Below are 15,042 nucleotides of genomic sequence, written 5' to 3' on the forward strand. Positions count from 1 at the left end.
CTCCTTGAAATTCCTCACCCGTAGCCTCTGTAATGCTATTCTACGCAGACTTTCTTCCTACCTCTCTGGACACTTTCCCATCTTTTTTCACTTTTCCATTTCTGTCACTTTCAGAGACTGCTCTTCCTCTTAGTAATTTGCAAAAGGAAGATTTTGTTGGTTATTCTAGGTCGGCTCCCCAGACCCACTCTCCACCCTGCTCTGCCCCATGGGAGGCTAGTCACAAGGACTGCATTAGCCAGTCTCCTTCACCCTGTGGTTTTCTGGTTGAATTTGGCCAATGAGAGGTACTGGCAGGAGAATGAAGAGTAGCATAAAAAGCACTAGGGTATTTACCCTCCCCCCAACACACACACACACACACACACACACACACACACACACCCCATACCACATCTCTTGCAGAAACAAAAACTGACACTTCGCCTTTCTTCCAATGATTAAGCAATTCATGATACCACAGTATGAAGGGGGAGGGGACCACATTGCACCCTGGGTTAAACCAAAACAAGATCACCCTGACTGGTTTATGGATGCCCAAAAGAATGTGTTTTTATTATTTTTGCTATGCTGATGTCTAAAGATGTGTCATGACCTTTGAAAATATGATAATCATGTAAGAATGTTATTTTCCACCATAAAGAGAATAATACAACCTTAGTATTCTTGCTGATTTGCAGTTTTATCCTTTGAATATTTGTTGGGTTTTTGTGTCTGACAAGCCAGTCTTTTTAAAGTCTGAGGCCCTGCAGGCTTTGCAAGTAAAGTGTTTTCCCTTCCTAAATGCATCTGCCCCTACTGGGTCATCTGTTTGGCACAGTCTCATGTAGGGTAGGAGGGCTAGAAGATGGCTGGAATCATGGTGGGGTAAAGTTCATCAGTTTCTGAGAGTATTGTTCCTTGAAAATTTTAACTCCTTTTCTGGGAGCAACATTAGGAGCACACACCTGGCTGCCTCTCTCTCTATGCAGAGTAAGTGAGGATCTTCTACCCCAAATATTTGATCTCTGTGAATTAAACACTAAGGGGGCAAACAGTTATGGGAAAAGGACTATTGTCTATAACCAGGGATCTGACCATTCCTGAACGATGTGTTTGCTTCTGTGTTTACTTGTGTATTTCTGTCCCCTCCATGGACTCTAAGCTCCATGAGGGCAGGGGCGATTGGGTCCCATTCTTCACTAATACCCAGGACACTAGCACAGTGCCAGGAACAATGTAATTCTGTATTGACATGAACACTGGAGACTTACTGAGGCCCTATCAATGGCATTGACTGATACTTAGTACTTTTGAAGTAGAAATAGTAATCTTCATTTTAGCACTCTGATACTAAGCAGCATATCCTTTCTGGAGAGATAATCAGCTGTTTTTCTTTTTTTTTTTTTTTTAAGATCTATTTATTTATTTTAGAGAGAGAGAGTTGGGGGGGAGTTGCTGAGGGAGAGGGAGAGAAAAAATCCTCAAGCAGACTCGCCGCTGAGCACAGAGCCTGACAAGGGGCTCAATCCCAGGACTCAGAGATCATGACCTGAGCCAAAATTGAGAGCTGGCAGTTCAACCGACTGAGCCACCCAGTGCCCCAAAGATAATCAGCTGTATTCAAGAAGTGATTTAAGATGTCATATGCATTGGGGCATCTGGGTGACTCAGTCGGTTAAGCATCCGACTCCTGATTTCGCTCAGGTCATGACCTCAGGGTTGTGAGATTGACCCCCCCCATTGGGCTCTGTGCTGGCCATGGAGACTGCTTAAGATTCTCTCTCCCCTCTCCTTCTGCCCCTACACCCCCCCCAAAAAAAAGAAAGAAAAAAAAAAGATGTCATATGCATTGAATCAGTTCTCTCAACATTGAAGGATCTACCCTAAGGAAATAGCCTGGAATATGGAGCCAAATCCACAAACATGTGTACAGTATGCCTTAATAATTCTTTATAAGGAGGGCGCCTGGGTGGCTCAGTTGGTTAAGCGACTGCCTTCGGCTCAGGTCATGATCCTGGAGTCCTGGGATCGAGCCCCGCATCGGGCTCCCTGCTCAGCAGGGAGTCTGCTTCTCCCTCTGACCCTCCTCCCTCTCATGCTCTCTGTCTCTCATTCTCTCTCTCGCAAATAAATAAATAAATAAATAAATAATTTTAAAAAATAATTCTTTATAAGGAAACAAAATAAATGCTTAACAAAAAGTAACATTTCAATCACTTGGGGTATATTCATAAGACAAACTATTATATTGCCATTAAAACTGTTATAATTAAGAGGTTTAATAAAGTAAGAAGATGCTTATAACGTGACGTTAAATGAAGAAAACAAAGAGGCCAAACTGCATGCATAGCACGAACCAGCTATATTACCAGCATAAAGGGCAACGGTAAACTCTTAATAGTGTTTTTGAGAGAAATGGGTGACTACTGTTTTCTTCATGCTTTTCTCGACTTTCGAATTTTCTTCCAAAAATGTGTGTTATCTTTTTAGCTATAAAAATTTTATTGATTTTTAGAATTCTCATTTGGGAAGCAATGAAACTGAAGTTACATAACACACACCTAGTTATACAACCAGTCATTGTTGGAACCAGGATTAACATCCAGATATAGCCACGAGATCTACACACTTGCCAATGATGCAGCCCAAGATTGTGCTAAATCTAGGTATTTATTCATAGGTTTGTTAATTTCCAGACATATCACTCTCTTGACTTGAGCTGAATCTATTGTTGTGTTCTTCCTTCCTTTCATTTCCTCTCTTCTTTCTTTCCTTCCCCTCTTTATTTTTCTTTACCTTCATCTCTACTTTTTTTTTTTAAGATTTTATTTATTTACTCTAATGAGAGAGAGAGAGAATCTCCAGCAGACTCCCTGCTGAGCTCAAAGCCTGACTTGGGGCTCCATCTCACGACCCCGGAGACCACAACACTAGCCAAAACCAAGAGTCAGATCCTCAACTGCGTCTCTCTCCTTATCTCTTCTTAAAGCCAACCCTTTAGATTTAGCTCATCATTCCAGCCCATCAAGATCTTAGAGAGAATTGTAATTCTTTGCTCCAACAAGTAATCAATTTCTCTCCCCCTGTCATCTACAAATTTAATGAACATGTTTCTCAAAGCTATAACTGGTCTAATGCCTAGTAATATTAGACCAGATGTGGAAGCCACATCCCTCAAGTGTACTACCAACAATACTCCTCAAAATTTTCTTCAGAACATCAATAGGTTTTCAAAGAAAGGTTCTCTGTGTGGAATGTCTTTAAAACTACAGTGAATTCCACTGCAATACACAATCACATTGATTACAGAAGGGATGTTCAACATTCCTTAGGTAAGGAATTCTAAATTCTCATTCCTTAGACTCACCTGAATTCACAACACATTCCCCACGCCCTTGCCCAGACACACACATTTCTTTCTAATAAACACATATATGTCATCCTACTTGACTATTAATTCATGTTTCCCTTTTTGCCTTAGCTGCTAGGAAGCCTAAAACTAAGTTTTATATTCAACTGCTTATCATTCCTCAACTCCAGTCACTCTGTTTCTGTTTCACTCTTGCCTTTTATACTGTGCAAGTTGATTTTGATCTTACTGTAGCTAGGGTTTTATTGCAAGGCACTCTATTTTTAGGAGCATTCAAAGCATAATAAATATATTATACGAATAAAAAATTATTCTTGCCTTTTGTGTCTTCATCCAAGGTACTGACAAGTGAATGAGAAATCTCTCCACTCTCCACTCCCAAGTTTGCTCCTTCTCTGGGGTCTTCTCAATGGTATAAAAAATGACAATCCTGTAAGCTTGGTTGTACTTAAATGTTCTCTTTCATTGTCTGCTTTCTTCTGCCTTTGCTGATGCATAATCCCTTGTTACTTGAAGGTTGGATCAGGGAATTCTAGCTCTCTTCTTACCCAGGAAATATAAACCCTCAATGATGTTGCATCGTCTGGTGAGTCTCTTTTGTGGTAACAGTACTGCTTCCAAAGACCAGTACTGCTACTGATTTAATTGCGAACATTCACAGAGAGAGCCCTTCCCCTTCCATAAAACCCTGGCATACTCCTCTACCTTCTTCCCTCATAGGGTGTAATTAACAGGACTGTTCGTGGATTCACTTGTTCAACAAGTATTTAATGAGGGTCTACTATCAACTAGGCATTGAGTATGTAACTCGGAAACAGAGTAGATTACACTATATTATCTGGGTTCCCAACGAAGCATGTACCCCTCCTACAAGGATGGTGGATAACTCTTTCTCACCACTCTAAGGCAACCTAGGAAATTGGTTACACTTCGAGAGAGAGGCAGACTTATTCTCTCACCCTCAACAGGGGACTGTCTATTTTGAAGACTTGTTTATTGTTAGAATATTTGGCATAAACAGTGTCACTTCATTTGCTCCAGGAGATGGCACAAATGTCCCAACTCATCTGTAATTCCACCCCAGGAAGCCCTCACAGGATCGGGGAATCCCGAGGTCAGTAGGGTTCATTGGTCCATCCCCCAGGGTCTAGACCACACAACAACTCAATCACCCTGGTCTTCCTCTACCCTTCTTACCTTCTGCCTGGAGAGCCTGGCAACCACATCCTTCCCTGAGGCTGAGTGAAGCCCACAGTGGAATCCTTTTCTCAATGATCTTGGGAATCGTGGAGACTGACTCTCTGAGAAACCACCCAGCACTGAGGGGAGCACACATCCAGACACTGTTCATCCTTCCCTGCTGTGTCTTGTTAAGGGAAATGCATGGGTCTTTGGGTCTTGCAGAGACAGAATTCTGGGTTCTCTCTTAGCTCTCAGTTCTTCTCATCTTATTTCTGGGGAATTCTCTGCCAACTTTGGTTCAATAAAGCCCCAAGAGGCTAACTTAGCTTTTAACTTGACCATCCCCTGTAGGTCAATGCTTGAACACAAATAGGAATTGTTTGGAGACTCGATATTCTAAACTGGTTTAATTGCTGCTACTAGACTTAGTTATTTTCTAATTATTGCTTAATTTTTACTCTCCAAGTTTGAGAGAGCTTAAAAGATATACAGTTTTAATTTATTCAAGTAGAGATTAATTTTGTGCACCTAGACAAATTCTAGGAATCCTTCAGAACTCAGCCAAGTGTCATCTGTTAAATGAAGCCATATTCTGATATACACCCCTTCCCTTACCCTCCTCCAAAAAAAAGGAAAAATCACTCCCTGCTCCATGCTCTGTGGTGACTTTGTCCCCACCCAAATTATAGCATCTATCACTCTGTATTGTGTTCATTATATTACTTGTTAGTCCATCCCTACTACATAGGTCCTCAATGGGAGCAACTAATTCAACTAAGTATTGCATTGCATGGTGTAATGTGGTGCACAACCTTGAGATCATGACCCGAGCTGAAAGCAAGAGTCAGATGCTTAGCCAACTGAGCCACCCAGGTGCCCCTAAATTGTTTTATACCAACAGTTGATAGTGATCCTGGTTAAGGAAAATGTAAGAAAAACATTTCCCAAACTTCAGGCATTCGTGAATAGTCTTCATGATTTATGTTTTATCTGAGTTACTGGTATGAATTACTTAATGTTTTTCTTGACTTAAATTCAACTTACTTTTTGCTACATATCAATATGTATTATACCAGTTCTACTTGGAAATCTCTCGTTTTTAAGTAAATACAAACAAATGTTTAAATGCTCGTTCATGTGTCACCTAAAACTTTCTTTTCGAGAACCAGTAACTCTGAAAACTCTGTGAACATGGCTAAAATGAAGGCCTGCAGGGTGTGTGTACGTGTGTGAGAGAGAGAGAATTTGGCAGGAGATTGTCAAAGCAATCTAGAAAGACAAAGGCAAAATGATTCCTGAAACACAATCACCAGCCGTTTGAAAGTCTCATGGCATCTATACTGAACTGGAACATGTTTCAGAAAGGAGAAGTGGTCAGGTGTCCTCTCAGAGAAGGGCCAACAGAACCGTTCTGTTGGCTCTAGAGCAGACGGCGCAAGCAACCGCCCACAAGCTACCAGCGGGTGGTGGGTGGCCTTCAGGTGGCTGCGCTCACGCTTTCATTGCCTTGCGGAAAGCCCCAGAACGCAACACAGCGGAGCAGCTGCCATGCTTGAGTTGGGACTCCATTTCTTTGGAGTCCAGACCTCTTTCCACTGTAGCCAGAGACACAGATGTCTCTGAGTGACGCCGTGGGCAATGTGGCAGTTTACTCATGATTTCTCTCAATTCCACTCCTCTCTCTTTCCATTTCTTCCCCCTATTTTTCTCTTATTTTTTCCTGCAACCCTAACAATGATTTTCTCTCTGCCAAATTTAATGTGCCCGTGGTTTATTGGTGTTAAATAAATATCATTTTTAAGAAGCTATGGGGAGAAAAATCCACCGACCGACTCCTTAGCAAATGACACCAGCCTTGAGTCATCTTCTTATCCTTCTTCTAGAATCAGACTCCAGGGAGTTTGGAAAAGAGGGTGAGTGCATTCGAGGAGGCCATGAAGCGATGTCTGTGACCAGTGTACCTCTTTCCCACGATGGTCTCTCCACATTCCCGAGTGATTCACTGAGTGTGTCCAGCTGAGCCCAACCTTCAATCCAGTTCTCCCACAGACAACCACAAACCACAGCAGGCATAGTTAGCAATGTGTCTCTAGGGGACGAGGGGGGTCAGTGAATCTTGCTGTTGATAGAGAAGTCCTTGACCTTCATCTTGACCTACATCTCACTTCTCTAGGAAGAGCAACCAGAGAGACGATGTAGGAAACACTGCATGGCCCCAAAGATCGTTTTCCTTGCTAAGAGCAAAGACCAGGAGTGGTGAGCTCTGAATTTCACTACAAATAAATTTTGAAGTCATCTGGCTTTTACTATTCTTTCTTGAAAGTTTTTGGTTTCTAGGTCAAATTTCCCTGAGTAACAATCAAATTTTAAAATATACGTATAAGGATTTGTGTTCAGTAACATCCAGGAGCAAACGGGTTGCATTTTTCAATTTACTCATGTGTTTTCCTTTACAGCTCATCTTCTGTTACAACAGACTCATTTCATTCAGAGCTGAGGCACCATTCTATCTGGTACCACTCCCCTGAGTATTTGTTGTTGGTCATTTACACAACCATTTCCCTAAGAATGTTCACAGAAGATTATCTTGATCAGGTTAAGTTAATTAGGTGAGAAAGAAAGAAAGGAAGGAAGGAGGGAGGGAAGGAAGGAAGGAAGGAAGGAAGAGAGGAAGGAAGGGAGGAAAAAGGATGAAGGATGATGTCCTAAGTCACTCTCTTCTGTCAATTTGTATCAAGAAGAAGAAGAGGATTTGGGGGGTCCACAGGGGCCCACCTAGAGCTGAGTTACAGCCTACCTGATATTTTTAGTTAAAAAAGGGAATATTTTCTTAAATAAGTACCTTCCATAAACTAGTTAGGCAGTAGGGCTATGGCTTAGTTAGATCTGGCTGTTAGAACAAAGTGCCAGATACTGGGTGGCTTCTAAACAACAAAAATTTATTTCTCACAATCCTGGAGGCTGAAAGTCTGAGATCAGAGTGCCACATGGTTGGGTGAGGGTCCTCTTCCACACTCTCATTATATCTTCACATGGTAGAAGGGGCTAGGGAGCTTTGTGGGATTTCTGTTATAAGAGTGTTGATACCATCCATGAGGGCTCCACTCTCATGACCTAATTACCTCCAAAAAGTACCACCTCCAAATACTATCACATCAGGGATTAGATTCAATATATAAATTTTGAGGGGACACAAACATTCAGCGCATACTAGGCCGCTTCCTTTGCATAGCTAATGCCACTAGGAGTCTTTCCAGTAGGCTCAGACCAATGAGTAAATAAAATCAAATTAGAATATGATGACATTATTTTGTGCTGTTCAAATCTAATTCCATTGGAATACCATTATGAAATTGGAGCATGCTGATGGACGTGTAATGGAAGAAAAGTAAACCAATCGTGTCCAAATCTTGTGTAGTAAGCACAAAACTTCTTGGCTCATTATTAATGCAGAATATATGTATTCCAACTCTTGGATAATAACAATAACCAGGACCTTTCTCTTCTCCAATTTCTATCCAGATCCCGGTTGAGTAAAATAGTGTTTGTGGAACACTTCCTGAAAGACATGCTGGCCAATCAGGCTCTAATAGTTTAGGTTTATTCCCTAAAATCAAGTTAGAAAATTTGAGAGGTATATCCTTTTTTGACCATAATCATCCCTTCCAGAACTGCTTTAAGTGACTTGAACATGTCACACCATCAGCTTACGTGGGGAATTAACCCTAGAAAATTCATTTCATATTTACTGTATGTTATAGTGGTGAAGGTCACAGGCTTTGGAGTCAGACTGTGACAGCACTTACTAGCTGTGTGATCTTGAGGAAATTACTTAACATCTCTGAGCCTCAGTTCTTTATGTGTAAAATACGGAAAATAATGGTACCTATCTTATAAGATGTGGGAATCAAGTGAGTTAACGTATACCAAGCACCTAAACAATATCTGGCACATTATTCAGTGCTCAATAAATGATAGCTAGTGTTATTATTGTAATTGCTGGTATGTTGTTAAATATGCAATATTCTCCTTTGAAAAATTGTGGGAAAAGATTCTTTACATCTGAGATTTAACAAAAAAAAGTTAGATTTCTCCATATTTCTACTATATATTATTCTGCAAACTCTGAATTTTCCAACTGAATTGTATTTTATTCTTTTTCCTTGGTTACTAGAAATCTCAGATACCTGTAGGTGACCATTATATAGACTGCAGAGAGCACATGGTTTGCATTTCTGCATAGAATTTTACTACTATATTCTCTATAATCGCACCTAAATTTTTCCTTTACCCCAATCTTCTTGCCTATGTGTTTTTAACATTTGTATCGAAGTATTTTTAAACTGCTTCACAGCTTTTGTGGAAGCATATTGGAAACAGAATAAATTAAAAGTAGAGAAGTAGGGGTGCCTGGGTGGCCTCAGTCGTTGGGCATCTGCCTTCGGCTCAGGTCATGATCCCAGGGTCCTAGGATCGAGCCCCACATAGGGCTCTATGCTTGGCGAGAAGCCTGCTTCTCCCTCTCCCACTCCCCCTGCCTATGTTCCTGCTCTTGCTGTGTCTCTCTCTGTCGAATAAATAAATGAAATCTTTAAAAAAAAAAAAAGTAGAGAAGTAATATATTAAATCCAACAAACACCATTGCTATCAATAAAATATCTATGAATCTCCACACAAGCACAACTAAAAATACTTGGATGCCCCAGGAATTCTACCGTCAGGATTCCACATTCCCCCTCTTTCTCACATGTAACACAATCATGTATGAAAGAGGCTAGTTTTTATCACTAGCAACATCAAGAGAGAAGGGGATTCTTTTCTTTTTCTCTTATCAAGGAAGATGTCTTGGAAATACCTTTCCCTACTCTCAATCCTCCATCTGGTCTCCGCTACCAATGTCCCTAACAGCCCTACTTATTGCCTGCTATGGCTTGGGGTTCCCCTGCGAGGGTCAGAGGACCCACCTGCTGTGATGAGAAGCCACTGACTCTGCTGCTTTGGGAAGGGCTGATCGGACCAGCAGGAAGGCAGGACTTGAACAACTTAGTAAAAGCCGTTTAAGGGTAAGTGACAGAGGACTTAAATAAATAACAATCGTGGCTTCTTCTGTAGTTTCTTATTATATTTTCACACATCCACATTTTCACTGGACTGTCCATCCAACCCCCTTGAGGTAGGAAGGCTGTTGTTACCACCATCCTCTCTTTTACATAAAGGAAAAAGGTCAGGACTCACGTTTGTGGTTGGACCTTAAGGCTAAATACCCTGCACTTACCAGAAAATAAGAAGAAAGAATAAGCCATTTCTTCTACCCCAAGGGGCCTTATAGACTTATTATAAAGGCAATGCCAAAACATATGAAACTTAGTTACATAAAAAGAAGTGTGATTTAATGAAAAGAGAAGGATCGCTGTCAGAAGAGTGGCCGGACAGACTTTATTAAGGCAGTGGGACTTGAGCAGGCAAAGAGAAAGGTCATAAGACATTTGAATGCATCAATCCATTGGGCCTGTGTACCGCCAAGGATGTAGGCTCTTAAAACAGGTAACAGGACAGCATCCATTGTATCAACTGCTATTGGGTCTCTATGCGTCCATTCATTCATCCTTTTCTTCACTGTAGGCAGGGCCAATTCCTCACTGGAATCCACTAAAAAGCAGAGGAATTCGCACTGATGAGCATTTCACAGGCTGAGACAGCCATGGAGATGGTTATCTCTCCACTCCTTCCTTCTTGCTTTGGAGCTTCCTGTCCTTCAGATCATGCCCCTACTCCCGATTTGGGGAATATTTTTTCTAGGAAGGAATATTTTTCTAGGAAGTTTTCCTGAACCAGCACATTCTTGCCATAAGTCTCCTTACTGCATCAGTCACCTCTCGATTCCTTATGCTACAGATCAAGGGGTTTAGCACTGGTAAAAAAAGGTGTAAACAACAGACACTGCCCAGCCCTCTTCTGGAGAGTAGCTGGAGCTCGGGTGAAGGTAGATGAGGGTGCAACTCCCATACTGCAGGAGAACCACGATGAGGTGAGAGGAACAGGTGGAGAAAGCCCGGCGCTTTCCCTCAGCTGAATTCATCCTCAGGATGGTGGCCACGATGCAGCCATAGGAGAGGCAGATAAGGAGGAAGGGGACAGCCATGGCGGCCACACTGAGGACATAGAGAGCGGCCTCATGCACACAGGTGTCTGCACAGGCCAGGCACGTGACGGCAGGCATGTCACAGAAGAAGTGGTAGATCTCATTGTGGCCACAGAATGGAAGGTGGCAGATCAGAATGGTCAAAGGCAGTGACAACAGGAATCCCAGCCCCAAAGAACCTAAAGTCATCTGCCCGCAGAGCTGCCAACTCATGATGAGGTTGTAATGCAATGGATGACAAATGGCCACGTACCTGTCATAGGCCATGACAGCAAGCAAGACACAGTCAGACCCTCCAAGAAGGATGAAGAAGAACATCTGGGCCCCACAGGCAGGGAGAGAGATAAGCATCTGCCCCATGGAAAGGATGCTAGCCAGAGTCAGGGGAGTAATGTTCGTAGAGTAGCCAATCTCCAGCATGGGCCAGAACAAAAAGGAAGAAGTACATCGGGGTATGGAGGGAGCAATCTCTCCAGACAGTGAGCCCAATGGTGATGTTTCCAACAAGACTTCCTATGTACAACAGCAAGAGGGCCACAAATATGAGGGGAGCCACCCCGGGGTCTGTTGAGAAGGGGTGGAAGTGGAAGTGGACCCCTCCCATCTGGTTTTCCTCTTCCATTAGGCCTGGAACAAGGAAAGAAGTCATGGGAAAAGTGACTCTCCTTGTCCTTGAGCCTGGAACCGGCCCAGACAGGTTCAAAACACTGTCTGCAATCACTGAGTACTTACACTTACTACTTCCTTTGGAGTGCAGTTCATGTTATCTCGCCTGGCCACTGCTTATTCTATAGCTGTGTGACCTTGGAGAAGTTACAGACTTCAGCGCTCTCCTTTTTTTCTTTTCTTTTCTTAAAGATTTTATTTATTTATCTGACAGAGAGAGAGAGACAACGAGAGAGGGAACACAAGCAGGGGGAGTGGGAGAGGGAGAAGCAGGCTTCCCGCTGAGCAGGGAGCCCAATGCAGGGCTCGATCCCAGGACCCTGGGGCTCGATCCCAGGACCCTGGGGCTCAATCCCAGGACCCTGGGATCATGACCTGAGCGAAGGCAGAGGGCAGACGCTTAACAAATGAGCCACCCAGGCGCCCCCAAGCGCTCTCCTTTTAAATGTGGGAAGAGTCTAACACTCACCTCTGAGGTGTGGTGAAAATCAAATGAGATTCTGTGTCTGAAAGTGCAAAGCCCTATGCACCCAGTAGGTTCTCAAAAGGGTTTCCTATTTTCCTATTTCCATTCTTCCCTTATCTTCATTCTTTATATATATATAAACACCCCGATGATTCACATGCCTCTTTAGTACTCTGATTATCCAGTTACCACAACAACATCTTAAAAATACATATTTAGGGACACCTGGGTGGCTAAGTCAGTTAAGCATCTGCCTTCGGCTCCGGTCATGATCTCAGGGTCCTGGGATCAAGCCCTGAGTCGGGCTCCCTGCTCAGCGGGGAGTCTGCTTCTCCCTTTCCCTCTGATGCTCCCCCTGCTTGTGCTCTCTCTCTCAAATAAACAAAGAAAAAATTTAAAGATTCATATTTATACAAAGAGCCTATGATTCTCATGTCGAGCCTAGAAGGCCGGCAAAAAGGTGTTGCCTTCAGCCAATAGAAATGTGGACCTGGAAGCCCAGAGTTAAATAGCTCACACAGCTATCCTCCCCAGTCAGGACTTTGTGATGGTATTTTTTCCTTCAACATTCAACAATCCAATTTGTTTTGTTTTGTTCACCAAGCGTGAACCCTACTCTTATTTTACCTTCTTGCATAAGTCCACCTGCGTTTTTATGGTGTCTACCCTGGATAGGGATTAATGCCCTCCTACGGGGCTCACCCACCTGCCAACCCAACTTATCATACTTTTAGATCCATCCCTCTTTTTTTTTTTTTTTAAGATTTTATTTATCTGAGAGAGAGAGAGAGCACAAGCAGGGAGGAAGGACAGAGGCAGAGGGAGAAGCAGACTCTCCGCTGAACGGGGAGCTCCACTCAGGGCTCGATCCCAGGTCCCTGAGATCATGACCCGAGCCGAAGGCAGACGCTTAACCAACTGAGCCACGCAGGTGTGCCTAGATCCATCCCTCTTAAACACTTTTTAAATCATATTACTCCACATTGACTCTAAGCTTAAAAAGCAAAAGAACCTCAAATTTGTCAATTATACCTCAATAAAGCTGAGGGAAAAAAACCAAAGGAACCTCTTATTCTTGTAGTATCACACACAATTATGACAGGCTGAGTCACAAAATATTTTTATAAGTAAAATTAGTATGACTCACAGGGTGGGGTGGAAGTTCAGGAAATCACTCCGTGAACACGCCCCACTGCCCCATCTCACCTGAACTCACATCTTTATTCCAAGTCACTAGGTCCTTATGCACATGACCCTTAAATTGCATTGTCTGAATTTGCTGCAAGGTAGGCTTGCTCGTGCATGCAAGTATTTTCTGATGTTTGTGGAATTTTCAATTACGTTCAAATGGCCAAAGCTACAGAGCGCTCCTTGCATTGATCTTCTTGGGGAATCCTTAGGCCAGGCCAGGCCAGGCCAAAAACACTGTTCTACTAAATTACAGGGGTGACAAAAATGGCAAATTAATTATTTTTGTTGTTTAACAAAGTGAGCCAAGTTTTAATATTATGTTTTCCTTGGGTTTGGATCTTAAGGATGATCCTCAGTGCTGTCAAGGTTGTGGAGAAATGAGCACTGCCAAGGTCACTGGTGGAGGGGTGAAAGGTTTGACACTGTGGGAAAATATTTTTCAAATGCTTGTATTTTGTCAAAATACGGACAATTTTCCAAGCTGGGTAACTCATACATAAGCATTCATTATACTGTCCTCTTAATTCGTATAGGTTTGAAATTTTCCAAATAAAAAATGCATATTTGAATTTAAGTTGAGTTATTCCACTTCAGGACTCTAAAGTCAGAAATTAACCTAAAATATAACAACCATAACAACAACAAAAAGCTTTATACACAAGGCAAAAATCACAGCATAATTTTAATAGGAAATCATGAAAATAACCGAATGCTAGATTCAGTTGCTGAAATACTATGCAATTGTTTAAAATTACATTTATGAAGACACTCTCATAACGTGAAAATATCTGTGATATAATACTACACAGAAAATGAAATTTAAAAAGTTTCAATCTCTGCACCACAAAAAAAATCCAGTCTTTGAGTGATGAACCTGAAGGATATTTTTCCTGTTCTGTATTCTCCAAAATCCTATAATAAATGTCAAAACTCCTATAATTTTAATTACAAGCTTATAACATGATAAAAAGAGAGACAAGCATATTGTCCTCAAACTGCAGAGGACAATATTTTGCAAATTTCTAGAGCAAAGTAAACAATTTATACGGACTCTTTCCTTAAGAAAAGTATTTGTCTCTTCACAATGGACCACCACATTTTCAGTAAGAAAAGTGTCATTGGGGCGCCTGGGTGGCTCAGTTGGTTAAGCGACTGCCTTCGGCTCAGGTCATGATCCTGGAGTCCCGGGATCGAGTCCCACGTCGGGCTCCCTGCTCAGCAGGGAGTCTGCCTCTCTCTCTGACCCTCCCCCCTCTCATGCTCTCTGTCTCTCATTCTCTCTGTCTCAAATAAATAAATAAAATCTTAAAAAGAAAAAAAAAAAGAAAAGAAAAGTGTCATTGCACGAAATGCACTCAGTTCTTCATCCAGGTCACTTGCAGTCAATCACCCCTGGAATGGAAGTGAAGTAAGTTTGTTTTTCCAGCCAGCCTGCCTTCCTTCAATGCCGACATAGAACAGCCCCAATACATCAACTATCCCAGGGAAACAGCCCCACCGGAGCACCAAGCACAGCCTGGGAAGTGCTGATGGGGAAACTTGAAACTGGCTCCTCACACTCCGGGCATAGACCACACACCCCCTCCGTCTACATTGTTCACTCTTGAGTTATCTGTGTACGTGCCTGTCCCCCGGCCACACAACACACACGCAACTTCTACATTTCGTCTGTACGCACACACTCACACACGATTTGCCGATGACAGATGCTTTTTAAACTTTTTAAAGAATAGTTAAGGGGCGCCTGGGTGGCTCAGTCGTTAAGTGTCTGCCTTCGGCTCAGGTCATAATTCGGGGTCCTGGGATCGAGCCCCGCATCGGGCTCCCTGCTCAGCAGGGAGCCTGCTTCTCCCTCTCCCTCTGCCTGCTGATCCCCCTGCTTGTGCTTTCTCTCTCTCTCTGTCAAATAAATAAATAAAATCTTTTAAAAATAAATAAATAAAATAAAATAAATAAAAATAAAAATAAAAAATAGTTAAGACAGCCCGACGAAGCCAGATATCCTGAATCACAGCAGGGAAAACTGGAAAAAGGAGTAAGATT

The 15,042-nt window shown here is 42.4% G+C and overlaps 2 protein-coding genes and 1 pseudogene across 4 annotated transcripts in view; 1 reads left to right on the forward strand and 2 right to left on the reverse strand.

Moving 5' to 3' along the window:
* The window catches only part of LOC123857111 (olfactory receptor 10V1), a 70,379-nt gene that overhangs the window by 13,384 nt on the left and 41,953 nt on the right, over positions 1-15,042 (forward strand). The window contains exon 5 of one of the 3 annotated variants that reach the window (XM_064576370.1): positions 6,418-6,447. The exons of the other annotated variants lie outside the window; for them this stretch is intronic. The gene's annotated coding sequence lies outside the window, so the exon portion shown is untranslated. The remainder of the gene's footprint in view (positions 1-6,417; positions 6,448-15,042) is intronic. 3 annotated transcript variants of the gene reach the window in all.
* The window catches only part of LOC123857113 (olfactory receptor 10V1-like), a 71,422-nt gene that overhangs the window by 4,809 nt on the left and 51,571 nt on the right, over positions 1-15,042 (reverse strand). Inside the window, exon 9 of the transcript XR_010406835.1 lies at positions 9,904-10,183. The gene's annotated coding sequence lies outside the window, so the exon portion shown is untranslated. Of the gene's footprint in view, positions 10,184-15,042 lie in introns of the transcript that reaches the window.
* LOC123857110 (olfactory receptor 10V1-like) lies at positions 10,202-11,412 on the reverse strand (annotated as a pseudogene).

Source organism: Mirounga angustirostris, unplaced genomic scaffold, assembly GCF_029215605.1.
Source record: "Mirounga angustirostris isolate CCGP_5_RB_7025 unplaced genomic scaffold, mMirAng1.0.hap1 SCAF_13, whole genome shotgun sequence".
Classification (NCBI taxonomy): Eukaryota; Metazoa; Chordata; class Mammalia; order Carnivora; family Phocidae; genus Mirounga; species Mirounga angustirostris.